Here is a 13708-nt window from a genome sequence, read left to right on the forward strand (position 1 = left end):
TCATGTTTTCTCATTGCAAGAATGGCAGAGTATTGTTTCTAAGAACTAGATGTGCCATAAGCATCAGCATGACTCCTCCTCTAAAGTAGGGCATTTTGTACATGAAGATACTTCATGTCAATGGGCTGAGCAAATCTAGTGTCCCGCACAGGTCATGGATGCGCTTGCCTCCAAGTCCACCATGGCATCTCTACGCGTTAAATGTGAATCTTGACTCTTGCTATTTCAACAACTGTACCTGAGACTGGTGGTGCCATGACTTGCCTTACAAGAATTCTGCGACTTTATTGGTTTGGTATGATCCTCTCTGTTTGTTTCCAGCAGGAGCTCCAATGAGAATAATTATATGAGCAGCAAGAAGCATTAACCAACAAGAGTTGCTCCTCGGGCTTGGAATCCTTCACTTGACATGGTAAAGTTCTTGCCCCTCTAATCTTTATACCATACATGCTGTCAAATCAAATTCATATAAAGTGCCCTTAAGCTTCCATTTTTCCCTCCTAAATGTTGAATCTTGATTCATTTGTTTTGGCTTAAATCCTAATTTCCTTTTCTCTGATGTCGATCTCATGTTTTTCTCTAGAATATAAACTTCAATTCATTTGTTTTTCCTGATTATGCCTCGATGCACGTCTCATTTACATCATTTTATTTAACAATTCTTCTCATTTGCTTTGAATTCATTTCAATATGTGTTCCCTTTTTTCCTGATCAATGTTTGTTTTCTTGTGGTCAGGTTTCCATTCCAGCCTCTGACAAACCTCATCAAAGTGAGCCCTGAAATTCAAATAGCCAAGGCTTCGCTTGTACACCAACAATGTCTACTTCTGCCTTAATCCTTCTCATTATATGATGATGTGTCCATTTTGACCAATCTTGGTTTGATTGTATGTCGACAGAACCAGAAAATAAAGGGACCAATCTTGGTTTGATTGTATGTCGACAGAACCAGAAAATAAAGGGGTCTTTTTATTATCTTTTTTTACCAAGAGTATGTTTGAAATAAGTGTTATATATGGGATTTTGGGGCCTTCACAAGAAAAAATTGCATCAGCAAGTAAGCATGCTCATGTGTTCGAATCACGAGTAGGTTACTATCAATGTATATATATACCCATATGAAATATCTGCACCTTTTCTTAGACAGAGCAGAGATGGAAGCATATATATTGTTGTTAGGATGGTAATGGACCCATATGAAAGAGGAGAAACCATTTTTCTTGTTTGACAAGACTATTCATGTTTTAGGCGTGAAAGATCGTAACTGTATATATGCCTTGACAATAGTAGGTTTGTCATGTTGCAAGTAGCTATAGCCAGCCTACTAACATCTCCCATAAATTAGAATGTACAAGCCTAAACATCTATGTGTTGACAAACTGATGTAAGGAGCGAATGAGCTTTTAACATGTAGCCTATATAATGTATCACCTTAAAATATGGGTTGCAAGTAGCTCTAGCCCACCTATTAACATCCCTTAAATTAGAATGTACAAGTACAAATATCTATGTGTTGACAAACTCATAGAAGGGAATGAGCCTTACAATATGTAGCCTATAAAATGTTCCGCCTTAAAGTATGCTGTCTGGATCATTATATGAGTCACCCTCATTGTTTACATTCATAAAGCAAACCCTAACCCTAAACTCAAGAGCTTCAACAATATTAAGGATGCGTTATTTTATTCATGTATAGCAAGTTAGCAACGGCAATGACATTGCTTAACTCTTGCGTTGATATGAAGTGATTACATTTAGAAATAAAATTATTGTAACTAATTTGCATGCTCTCAGAGATAAGGTGATATTTTTATTTTATTAGCATTGACATAAAGCAATGGCAATGACATTGCTTAACTCTTGAGTTGATCAAAAGTGATTTCATTTAGAAATAAAATTATTGTAACTAATTTGCATGCTCTTGGAGATAAGGTGGTATTTTCAACATATTGTTAATGTCATTTTATCAAAATTGACTCAAGTTGATGAAATTGAATCTCTCTAGGTTTCCAAGTTTCAACCATACATTATTTACCATTACAATATCACATATTTGAAATGTGTGAATTTTACCAACATAAGATGAATCTAAAAGCAATGATTTGTTAGCCAAAATCAATGGGGATGTCTAACATCTATTGTATAATACATACAAGCAATGATTTCACATTGTGCTTTAGCATTTCATACATTGGATCAATATTGTGGCTCTCTCATGTCCCCACTTCTACAAGGATTCTATATTATATCCTCATACCATAGCATTAGAGATGAGATGTTTTTGTTTAGGGTTTAAAGCTTGGATTGAATTTTTGATGTTTAGTAGCAAGATGGTAATGACTCATGAGTATGGAAAAAAAGAAAAAAAGAAAAAAATGAACGTCTTCTAAGACCAAAATTGGCACATGAGACAAATGTAACAATAAGGGGATGCGTACACAATTATAGAAAATAAAATAAAACTAAAAATAGAAGTGGCTGAAAGGGCCAACGATAGGATTTAAACAGGAAAACAGAACATAAATAAAAGAGTTATATTGTGATACAAAAGTGCGATGGCCGATGAGACTAGTTTCATTTCTAGTCAAGTCTCTCAAAAAGGTGTCGGGCGATGAAAGGTTTCAATGTGGGTGTGGCCTGTGGTTTCGATGTAAATGCGATCATAGATTCTAGGTAGCATGAATCGCGTACCCTTATCTTCTGAATGTCTACTGCAGAGAAGGCTTAGGGTGTCGGGTTACATCTTTAACAGAGTTACGGCTGTGAGAACCCCATCAAAATTATAAGATCAAGATGTGATTTTCGACTTGCTGTTTTGGTACTAGCAGAAAGTTTACTCTCACAGATTCTTAAGTGCTTCAGATACATTCCTCAATATGAAATAAAAAACAATGGAACCTTTGTCTCGTGGAATTCAAGCTTCTTCCCTGTAATGGTGTCATGCAGCAATATATATCTGCATCAAAGCTCCATAGGTAAATATACATACCTTGCAGAGAGACATTACCATTATCTAATAGAAAAACATGTGTAATACAAGATTGTACAATTAATCCTATGTTCTTTTGTCTACAAAATTATCATCAGTATAATGCCCCCAGTGCAATCGAATGTGAATAAAAACTCGTCAAGCTTGTTGATGTTTGATAGTATTATAAACTAGTAACCAAGTGACTGAATGAGTTTCCTGGATGTTATGGATCGTTGCACTAACCAATATTGCAACTGAGAATCATGGAAAATTCTGTGGGCTAGATCATGGACTGATATTTTACTATATACCAAAGTTCAATACTCCTCTTTATTAATTTTCATTATCATGTTCATACGATTAGATTACAAAATATTTAGTTAAAAGTATTTGAAGGAGTTTTACCACCTTGAAAGCTCTGTTACAAGTTCAACTGGTGCTGCAGGTAATATCTGCAGAAATAAATGACCAAGATTTTATTAAGAGATTTTGTCACGTATTTTTAACTTGCTTCAAACCTTTGGATTAGGAAAACTCACCATTTCTCCTCTTCAATGACAGATAAATCATATTTGAATATTTACATTCATCATTGTGAAGCTTAGAAGTAAAAAATAAAGCTTCAAATACATGCATAAACACATAATGGACTTTCAAGTTTTACAAATGAACCGAGATGAGATAACTGTGACCTACTCACATTGAAACTAGGATAAAATTAAGAATATTGAACCAGGGAGAAGAGGAAAAGCCAAGTGGAAATGATCTTAAATGATATAAAAAATAGACCACATAATCTAGGGTGAATAAATTATGGATTACAACCACTTACAACACAAGATTCTTTCACTGTTGTGGATCTAAAGGATAATGCACATGAAATGGTGAACTATATGAACTACAAAATAATATGAACCTCAGCATATTTGTCTTCCTTTGCTATAGATTCAATGAACCCCTTCATCATCTTGCTCGCAGGTTTTTAGACTATATAGCATTCCATGCACTGGTTGAATTTAATGCACAACGTGGGTTCCCATCTTATCAGCTTGCAATAGGTGCCCAATAAAGACCTCCCATCTTCTTATGAGTGCTTAGATGATTGACAGCACCCCCAGAGTCCAATATAAGCTTGTTAGTGCAGAATTGGCAGAAATCCCATGTGAATGGAATTTGGATCCTGACGTCTATCCTTGGCTCTCTCCAAATAAGAGAAATCAAGTACTGAGATAATATATCATCCTTCCAACTTGGTCAAGACCCCAAGGAAGGTAACCCGCCCTGTAAGGTTGTGAATAAAAACATTTGCAAGAAGGAAAAGCATACAGATGAAGGTAGCTCAACTAAGCTTTGAGAGAATGAAAAAAGAAGGGCTAGTTTTGAGCAGAATGTTGACCTATTCCACATTTGCTCGATGCTTATTCAAAAGGAGAGTTTTATAAAGAAACTCCCGATATATTCACAGTGTTCAAGCAATTGACCTGAAGCTAGATGCTCTTTTTAGTTCTCTTATCAAAGCACTTTGTAGAAGTGGACATATAGCAACAGACGAGTGGGTGACGGTGGGCATCCTTGTTTTTACTCCAATTGTGCTAGCCACAGCCTCCAACAAACCATTGGAAACCGCACTTTTCCTAACACAGATTCATGCAGTGCATATATTCCCCATTGCATATCTATAGGGATACCAAGGGCTTCTAGCCGTTGCATAAGATGAGCAAGTGGCACAGTGTCAAAAGGCTTTTCATATATACACAAAGCAGCAATATATCCTCTTATTATGCCCTAATCATTAAGGGTTCGGGGGATCAATATGTGATCCAAACTTGTGAACCCCTTCCGGCTGCTTGCCTGTTGAGGTGAACTGCAGCCTCAATGACACTAGGATCAAGCCGTATAGTTAAGCCATAGTTGCTCAGCATCATGGGGTCTCCAACTATTGAGGATTGGCACAATGATATGTTTTTCCCATCTGGTAGGGAAACTTTTACACATAGCTAGCTCTATGAAATATGTGTGCTAGCAATGGGAGCAAGATGCCACTGGCATAGATAAAGCATTTACCTACCAATCCATCATGATCTTGGCCTTCTGAAATTATTACCGATCAATGGCATTTCTTACATTTTGTGAAGTAAAAAAGTGGATTCACGTGGTTGTGAGCCCTGTGGGTGAGGAACTGGAGGCTGCCCTAGGATATCATATAGTATCTATGCATATTCATGCCACACCTTAGGTAAGGTCAGTTGTGTGGTAGGTTGCCTCTCATTAAACATTTTCCATGCTCTTCTACTTTCTTGTGCTAGGAACAACCAGTACACATGCTCTTCAAATTCAGGTAAATGGATAATTCCCAAGAAATGGTGTATGACAATTGACCTTCAATGATTTTAATTACAAACACTAGTCTACCTTAAAAGATTTTTTCAAACAGAAATGGTGTACGACAATTGACCTTCAATGATTTTAATTACAAACACTAGTCTACCTTAAAAGATTTTTACAAAATAAGTTTGACGGCATTTTCAGAATCGAACAAACTTAGCTTGCAAAGCTTACCTCATTTCCAGAAATGGGAACATCATGATCTTTGATTTTTTCCAAGCCCTTCCATTTCAATTAATAGTGGTAGGTAAAGAAGGACAATTCCATGTTCAAATACTCCATATACATTAGTTCAGATACTGCGATATCAAAGTGTCCAAATAGAGCAATTTGACAATAGACATAAATTGTTCATTACAGGTTCCATGTTGAGCTATAATGCTGAAAAACACCTCTATTACAGCTTTGTCATAACCACAATTAATGAAATGAACATATGCCATGCAAATATCTGCATCTTTACCATCAGGTAAATCAATGCCGCAGTAGTTATGGACACCTTTATTGTAAACAGTTCATAGAGATGTGCTTCTGCTTTATGTTACGAAACCACGAACTGTCAAAGAGAGGACACTAATGTACATATCAAGTGTATAAAAGCTTCAAGGTGGATACAAAGTATCGCATACATTCATCATCCATAATATATCAAAGAAAATAGTGCCCCTTAGCAAATATACAGAAAGGAACTCTACTGGAGCTATAATCACATTGGGATCAGGAGCTGCTACAACTGCATTTGGAACGATGCACTTAGTAGCTATAGTCACATTGGGATCAGGAGCTGCTACAACTGCATTCGGAATGATATTTTTGTTCTTATCAAAGCACCACAGGCTAGTCTGATTCAAAACCTACAGAAAAAAATGATTGTTTACAATGAAAAAAATAAAAATTCCAATTGTATGGACAGAAATTGGAATGTTTGAAACATGGAAATGGGGCCTCCATATAATGAAATATAGACAATAAAACTGGGGACAAGGAAAGACATAGCAACCTCCCAATCATTTGTATATTAAAGTAATGTGTATTTAATACTTGCATTTCTCCAATGATTAGTGCATTGAAGCATGTGTATCGTGGAAATGGCAACTCGATATAAGGACATATAGATCATAAAACTCAGTACAAGAAAATAGACAGCAACCTCCATATCATTTGTTACTTGTAAATTTCAGCATTGTGTATTTGATAGGTACATGTATCCGTCAAATGATTAGTGCATTGAAACATGTGTATATTTGATTTATGCACGCATTCCTCCATCCCCTCAAAATACATACCCAGTTGGCATATAAGAGATCATTTTAGCAGTTCATGAGAAGCAAAGTCATTTTCTTACATCAATCAATGTTACCGAGTTCTTGGCAAATGAACTTTTTTATGAGTTTAAAAAAATGCATACCTGTCCTTTGAAAGGAACAGCTGCTAATACTCTATCAAACGCACTCGATCGATCCGTTGACACCAGGATTACATGATGGCCTGCCTCATATATATCTCTTACCTGTAAACAAAACCTCGATGTATAGATTAATATCCATTTAATTTATCGACACCAAATAAGGGATTCAAACATCAGGATGGTGACAGAAGTAGCACATGGAAAAATCTAGGTTAAATGCAAAGTCGAAAATGTCCATCATTTGAATATTTCCATGTATACATTTTCTGCAAACTCTGCTCATTTCTCTTTTGTCTTCAATATTTGATAGCCTACGAGCAAATCTAGGACCAAAAATGACGCCCCTTTGATATACACACACATACACGAACATACCTTGCCTGTGGAGGAGGGACCAAGGCCAGGAATGGTTTGGTGGAGATGAGTTTCCGAAAGGCAGTTGGGAATCTGACTCTCAAATTCTTCTTCTTCCTCCTCCTCCTATCCCTATTCCTTCCATTACTTCTGTTAAGAAGACTTATCTGAGAAACAGGGATAGGAAAGCAGGAGAAGGAGGTCGAGGGAGCTGCCAGCGCCGCCGTTGCCGCCATCTGCTTACTAACAAGCTATAGCTAAGTATCAGGATTCAGAACTAGACAAGACCAGATTTTCCTTAGCATCAGGATTCAGAACTAGACAAGACAGTGTATAGCAAGGAAGGAACACTATCAGGGTGGATATCCTAAACCTAAACAAGAAAGGAGAAGGGGAAACATACCAAATTTTCCTTAGCACATACCAGAGTTTTTTAGCCAAGAAGAGGAACCATGTATACACAATCCATGTATTCTAAATACAATAAGGAGATTAAAATACCTGGGATATATGGAAGCTTACGAGGAAATAAAGGATCGAGTTTCCGCTATGGATCTTCCAATCTATCAAAAAATAAAGAAGAAAGAGGAAGACTCACTTTAGCCTACACAAACATGCAGTCACATTTAAATGTAAAAGAAATTGAGGGAAAATCTATTGCAAACAATATTGAGAGAAAAGATCAAGGGGAAAAAAGACAAAGAGAAGAAATTATGCATGAATTTCAAGTTCACATTCAAAAGAAACGTATTCCATCTTTAGCGTCATTGTTACTAGTCTTAGATCACTCCAAGAACCTATAATATCCAGGGATGTATATATGGAGAAAGCATTCTAAATAGATAGAGGACATTCTATGAAGCAAATATGCTCTCCCTCCCCTAGTTGCTTCGGCCTCTACATAGATGACGTAGCAACATGGAAATGGTGAGGTTTTATGTTGATAACATAATCTTGGTGTCTAAATCTCGTGGAAGTATACAATATCATCTCAATGACCTATATGGTATTCCATGCGAAAAGGGGCTCACAGTAAACCCCTGGGAAATACTAAGGCCATGAACTTCCATGCATCCACGTTGACTTTCTAATAAGTTGTCTTCAACCTATTAAGAGGGCAGGTTGAAGTGATGGGTTATTGTCTATATCTAGGGGCCAAATTTTCAAGCATAAATGGGAATTTCTCTATGAGCATGCTGCCATGGATCGATTCACTTAAGGATATACAACTTTGTCTATCCTTGAACTTTGGCACACTTCCTCCCCTACCGTTATGTATGATGCAACCATATGGGCTCTAAGACGCCCCATGTACATATGGACATAAGAGAGTCCACTAATCATTATGTTGTCCTAGATAAAGTATAATTGATAAAGATTGTAGTGTTGGATGCAAATGAACAAAAATCTAAAGACCTTCCAAACACTTTGATCGAAAAACTTTAGTTGTAAGCAATATTATAATTGAAGTGGAAAACTTTGTATGCATGGCACATCAAGTGGAGCATGCTCTCACCTTTGCATCAACATCCCATTGTCCATAAGATTTTCCAAGCTTGACGCACTACCGTCAACTACATTCGTTAAGCGACAATCACTTTGCCAATTACATTTTGACTTTGATTTCCATCAAGCCAATGGTTTCTATATAAAATATAATAAACCAACTTTAGTCAAGAATGGTTTACAATTGTCGCAGTCCAAAACAATCACTAGTAACACTAAACCCATACATACTAGTTATGATTTAGTGAGTCTTAACTTTTTAATCCAAACTTTGTTAATCCATACATCAATCAATCATTGTGAAATTGCATGGGATTTTGTAAATTTCTCACGAAATCATCAACAAGGCCACCACATTTTGCTTGGGGCAATCAATTGGGTACTATCATCAAGAGTCAAGATTTCTCAACCTAGATTTCAACAATCCATCAATCCCCCAAATTCCAGTCATTAGCACATTCCTATAAAGGTTCTTTTTTTAACAAGCTATTTGGCTAACCAATGGAAAACTTCCTTCTGCATGAAGTTTATTGAAATTTCAAGCAAGAACGGGACAATTCCATCATAGTTGTACAAGGAGAAGTTCATCACCAAGATCTCAAATCTATGCATCAATCCAATGTTGCCAATAATTAATGCATCATTCTAGAGCCCGAGAGAAAAATTTATCTTTTAAACCAATAGAAAAATTTGTCTATGCATAATCTCGCACCGGGCGAAATTAAGTGTACACTATGGTGAAATCTTTAATGTTGAACGTTATTTATTGTTTTCAACAATAATAATCGACAATCCATCCATCCACCAACGCATAACAAATAAATTTGTTTGCAATTTCAAGCACAATTCAAACTAGGTATACAAAGAGAAAACCATGATACTCATAGTCCAAAACAAGCACCGGTACCACTAAACCCATACATACTAGTTATGCACTTATATAAATTGAGGAGCTTTAACTAGAGTAAATTTGTGGGGATAATGGTACCATTTTAATGGGTAGTACTGAGATTGAATGGGAAAAAAGGGATTTCGAGAGTCTGGACATTGAATAGAAAAAAGGTGCATGTGTATTCATGACAAAAACCTGTCTGTGATATACACATGCATACATATTTGCATCCTCAAATTGGAGTAAATGCATATGGAATTCATACCTTTTCTATATTCATGTCTAGTGATTTTGGGGGATATCTTTGATACGAAGCATTTTATTGCTTCTCTGCGAGAGATTAACTATGGATTATCAAGGATTTTCCTGCGAAGTTCCTTTTAAAAGTGAGGAAAAGAACGATTAGTTCTTTGCCTCTAGTTAGTTGGTCGAATGAATCCTACTCTACGTGGGATGTGAGCAGGGAACAGAAAGACACAGAGAAGGAAAAATAGGCAAGATACATACCTCAGAGAGGTTAGCCAGAGATGTCGCGCAATCGGCGAGCGGCGAGCAGACAGAAATCTCCACGCTCAGGTAAAATATGTCAAGCTAATTTCGAGCTACGAGCGTATCAAATATGAAATATAGTTGTCGCCAACATTTTGCTCGTTTTGTAGGGAAACTCTCAAAAGACCCGTCTGTCCTTTGTTCTTCGCAATTCCCCCCCAGCCACGGACTTCGCTTGTTTATGTTTTTTGTATATCCTTCTTTGTCTTGCTCTTTGCTAGTGTCATGACTCATCGTGAAGAAAAAGAAGAAGACCACAACAAATGAAACAGATTGTGAATAGATTTTGGAGAGAGGGTTTAGTATGTACGTTCATTCCTATATGGCTCCCCATGGTGAATAGGATCCAATGCCCATCCCATTAGTTATCATTGGATACAACATGCTTGGATGTCCTAAAGTACGATTTTTTGGTTCCCGATCCATTGCATAGAAGGGAAAAGATGACTCTTATTGCATTGAATTGAGTAATCTTGATCCCATTCTATTTCATTGTATATATTGTGAGACTTTCATCAATTTTTGCTTGTATTCTTTGTACAAAGCGACACCAAACAACATATATATCCATTTACATATAAGTGGGGGGATTGCATGTGTTGTGATCGTTTGGTCTTATTTACTTTAAACAACCTCTTCCCACATAAAGAAAAATCATCATGTATTGCAATTTGCAATTGAATCCATATTGATGAGTGATCCAAAAGTTGAGAATGTGTTGTGATGGAAATTTTAATCAACCACATTGGATTACAATTGCTTCCACGAGTCAACCATAGACAATGTTTCATGCATTTGTAACCATTCATAGTTTTCCATATTTCACAAAAAATATAAAATATAAAAACTTCAGCTATTGTCTCCAAATTTTGTTTTCATTCTTAGTAAGTTGTATAGTTGCAATTGCCATTGCATGTTAGACATCTAGTACCACATGAACAACCATACTAAGCCACTACATTATAATGTGTAGCATGCACATGCAAACTTTGCACATTATATTTTGAATTTGGTTCACCAAAGTCAATCATTCAACTCTCAAGATTGGAACTAACAATGTTCCATAATATGTAAAGTTTGATTATGGTACATGTTATTTGTTATCTTGTGAATGTAGACCGCATCTGTGGTGTGCATGGGTGCACCATTCATAGTTGTGGACTTGGAAATATGCATATGGAAATACATGAAATTTTACTTGTGCATAAGTGGATAGTGTCAAGAGAGTGGGTGATATATAATATCGTCGGGTGTAATAAATATTTTCGGCTAATAGTTCATGACCATGGAGAGACACTTGGATTGGCAAAGTATACACACCTAGACTAGAAAACAGAAAGTTGAGACACAAGGAGTTGCAAGTCTGATGACATGAAGAAGACTACGTAGACACTCTAACTCGACATCAACGTCTCTAATGTTCTCCGTGCTCATCCAACCTCATTTGGTTGAACCACAAAGTATAGAACCATTCGTGTCTCTAAATCCTCATATAATGTTCTTTTGGACCAAGGATGAAAATACCTCTTCTTGTAGAACCCCCATTACCAGTGAAGCAGAATGATCATTGGAAGCTTTTCTGATATTATGAGTCTTCATGAGGGACCCATTTCTGTTCATACGGCTCACCTCCTTCTAAAGAAGTATATAATCATCAAAGACATAATATCAGGTAGAAGGGTAACCATTTCATCATATTGTTCATTTTCAGAGAGTTTGTATGAATAAGAGCTCATATTCAATAGGCTTATAGAGCCAAATGTGTTTACTTATACACTATAATATCAGCTTTCAATGAGCATGGAGAATGTTTCATAGAATCCTTGCTCTCAATTCATGTGCTATGATGTCCTCTTTATCTTCATGCCCAAATTCATGGAAACAATGTTGAATGAGATGTATTTGTATGCAATGCTCTTTTTTATATGTATGCCAAATGTGGTGACTTTAAAGGTTCTCTTACTATGTTTGGAAAAATGCCAAGACGTGACTTGATAAGCTGGAACACCATCATTGGTGCTTGCACATGAAATGATCTTAATGATAAAGCTCTTTGCTTTTTCTACAACATGCAAAAAGAGCCATTTAAGCCGAGCACTGTGACTCTTGTCAATGTTTTAAAAGCTTGCTCTGCTTTAGAGTTCTTGGTTAATGGAAGGGTGATCCATGCTCTAGTTGTGGAAGAAGGGTTTGAGTTTGGCACTATCATTGGGAGTGCTTTTACCAACATGTATGTGAAATGTGGAGAACTCCCCGATGCTTCTCGTGTGTTAGGAAAGGCAACCAAATCAACATATAGGAATATGGAATACACCAATAACTAGCTATACTCAACATGGATGTGGTGACAAAGCACTCAAGGTTTTTCAAAAGATGAGTTACAACGGATTTATGCCTAATCGATATGTATACCCCACTTGGTAGCTTAAATGATGCAAGGAGGGTTTTTGATATGTCTCAAAACATGATGAACTTTCCTGGAGTGCAATGGTGATAGGATATGCTCAACATGGTTGCACCGAGGAGGCACTTCACCTAGTTCAAAAAATGCAGCTCCAAGATGCAAGGGGTGATCTCTTTACATATGTTTACATTTGGAAAGCGTGCACCGACTGACATTATAGCCTTGGAACAAGGCCTGTTAATCCATTATATTATAGTTGAAACGGGAATCAAGCTAAATTCTTGCCTTGGGAGAACCTTGAATGATTTATATGCCAAATGCAATAGAGTCAAAGATGCAACTAATGTGTTTGTCCACTTGCCAAAAGCAAATGTTGTAACATGGAATGCTAGCATTGGTGGATACACATTACATGGAAATCATGAACCTGCTCTATAGTGTCTTAAAGACATGAAAAAGATCAAGGCTTGGAGCCAGATTGTAATGTTATATCCCTTCTATCTACATATACTTAGATGGGATTAGTCAATGAAGGAAAGGATCCAAATGAATTTGGCCTTGTGCCCTAATGTAATGAGCATTACAACTGCTTGGTTGACTTACTTGGCCATGTAGGGTGGTTGGGGAAAGCTGAAGCTTTAATGAAACTTTAATGAAACTTGCTCCAGCTGAATCCTCTTTTGTAGGATGGATAATGTTGCTTTCACATTGTAGAGCACATGGCCGGGATGCTTTGGTGGCAAAGAGATGTTTTGAACACATTATAGAATTGTGGTCATGATATGGTGCCGGAAGAGGCCTACTATAGGGTCTGACGCCACCATGTACATGGTGCAACCAGAGCAACAACAAATTCCGGTACTTCAACAACAAGTACTGGACCCCAGGCACTCGAATCTCTAGCTTTGATAAGCCACGCTACAAGTGCCTATTTCCATGCCAAACTGAGTTCCCCTTAAGGGAACGACCGCATAGCCACAATAACGAAAAGGAAAAGAAGCCAGAGAAGAAGAGGATTAATGATGAATCATCGAATGTGAATATCACCCCACCGGCAACCTAGCTCATCAATGTGGACGAATGTTGGAAGCAGCTCTCTGCCTACTGCAATTCCTATATAACAATGTGTACACAGACTCCAAAGATTGAATTGAGGCAAAGGAGGAGTATACCAACATTGTTGACATCCCGTCCTCCCTCACGTGTGCAAATGATGAAGTTTTCCAATTCTTTCTTCAC

General features: G+C 37.0%; 1 long non-coding RNA gene and 1 pseudogene across 1 annotated transcript; one reads left to right on the plus strand and one right to left on the minus strand.

Moving 5' to 3' along the window:
- Positions 1-7229: 7229 nt before the first annotated feature.
- Positions 7230-10110, minus strand: LOC147860674 (uncharacterized). The gene is made up of 4 exons (XR_015530092.1): positions 10024-10110; positions 8635-8762; positions 7620-7681; positions 7230-7354 (listed from the first exon to the last, which is right to left on the minus strand). It is a non-coding gene; the product is annotated as an uncharacterized LOC147860674 (long non-coding RNA).
- A 1542-nt stretch (positions 10111-11652) lies between these two features.
- LOC147860675 (pentatricopeptide repeat-containing protein At5g27110-like) lies at positions 11653-13250 on the plus strand (annotated as a pseudogene).
- Positions 13251-13708: the final 458 nt, after the last annotated feature.

Source organism: Azolla caroliniana, unplaced genomic scaffold (genome assembly GCF_043228905.1).
Source record: "Azolla caroliniana isolate FFs.n. ecotype wild unplaced genomic scaffold, voAzoCaro1.0.p SCAF_8, whole genome shotgun sequence".
Lineage (NCBI taxonomy): Eukaryota > Viridiplantae > Streptophyta > Polypodiopsida > Salviniales > Salviniaceae > Azolla > Azolla caroliniana.